Source organism: Triticum urartu, chromosome 6A (assembly GCF_056163025.1).
Source record: "Triticum urartu cultivar PI428250 chromosome 6A, HENAU_Tu73, whole genome shotgun sequence".
In the NCBI taxonomy this organism is placed as follows: Eukaryota; Viridiplantae; Streptophyta; class Magnoliopsida; order Poales; family Poaceae; genus Triticum; species Triticum urartu.
This window is the reverse complement of record NC_141878.1, coordinates 360842427-360844152: the sequence shown is the minus strand read 5'-3', so window position 1 is coordinate 360844152 and position 1726 is coordinate 360842427.

Genomic DNA, 1726 nt, shown 5'->3' with positions numbered 1-1726 from the left:
AGCCTCTAACCCACCTTTCCTAGCAAACCGTTGTTTGGCTATGTTACCGCTTTGCTCAACCCCTCTTATAGAGTTGCTAGTTGCAGGTGAAGATGAAGTTTGTTCCATGTTGGAACATGGATATTGTTGGGATATCATTATTATATCTTGTTTACTTTAATGCATCTATATACTTGGTAAAGGGTGGAAGGCTTGGCCTTATGCCTGGTGTTCTGTTCCACTCTTGTCGCCCTAGTTTCCGTCATACCGGTGTTAAGTTCCTTGATTTTGCGTTCCTTACGCGGTTGGGTGTTATGGGAACCCCTTGACAGTTCGCCTTGAATAAAACTCCTCCAACAAGGCCCAACCTTGGTTTTACCATTTTCCTACCTACCGCCATATACCTTTCCCTTGGGTTCTGCAGACTCAAGGGTCATCTTTATTTTAAACCCCCCCGGACCAGTGCTCCTCTGAGTGTTGGTCTGAAACGGGCAACCTGCGGGGCTACCTCGGGGCAACTTGAGGGTTGGTTTTACTCATAGCTTGACCTATCCGGTGTGCCCTGAGAACGAGATACTTGCGACTCCTATCGGGATTTGTCGGCACATCGGGCGGCTTTGTTGGTCTTGTTTTACCATTGTCGAATGTCTTGTAACTGGGATTCCGAGACTCATCGGGTCTTCCCGTGAGAAGGATATCCTTCGTTGACCGTGAGAGCTTGTGATGGGCTAAGTTGGGACACCCCTGCAGGGTTTTGAACTTTCGAAAGCCATGCCTGTGGTTATGGGCAGATGGGAATTTGTTAATGTCCGGTTGTAGAGAACTTGAAACTTAACTTAATTAAAATGAATCAACTGCGTGTGTAGCCGTGATGGTCTCTTTTCGGTGGAGTCCAGGAAGAGAACATGGTCTCGTGTTATGCTTGCACGTAAGTAGCTTTAGGATCACTTCTTGATCACTATTAGCTTCTCGACCGTGCTTTGCTTCTCTTCTCGCTCTCTTTTGCGTAAGTTAGCCGCCATATATGCTAGTGCTTGTTGCAGCTCAACCTCACTACCCTTTCCTACCTTTAAGCTTAAATAGTCTTGATCGCGAGGGTGTGAGATTGCTAAGTCCCCAAGACTCACAGATACTTCCAAACAGATGCAGGTGTCGATGATCCCAATGCAGGGGATGCTACCGAACTCAAGTGGGAGTTCGACGAGGATTCGGGCCGTTAATGAAGGAAATATGCCCTAGAGGCAATAATAAAGTTATTATTTATTTCCTTATATCATGATAAATGTTTATTATTCATGCTAGAATTGTATTAACCGGAAACATAATACATGTGTGAATACATAGACTAACAAAGTGTCACTAGTATGCCTCTACTTGACTAGCTCGTTAATCAAAGATGGTTATGTTTCCTAACCATGAACAATGAGTTGTTATTTGATTAACGGGATCACATCATTAAGAGAATGATCTGATTGACATGACCCATTCCATTAGCTTAGCACCCGATCGTTTAGTATGTTGCTATTGCTTTCTTCATGACTTATACATGTTCCTATAACTATGAGATTATGCAACTCCCGTTTACCGGAGGAACACTTTGGGTACTACCAAACGTCACAACGTAACTGGGTGATTATAAAGGAGTACTACAGGTGTCTCCAAAGGTACATGTTGGGTTGGCGTATTTCGAGATTAGGATTTGTCACTCCGATTGTCGGAGAGGTATCTCTGGGCCCTCTCGGTAATG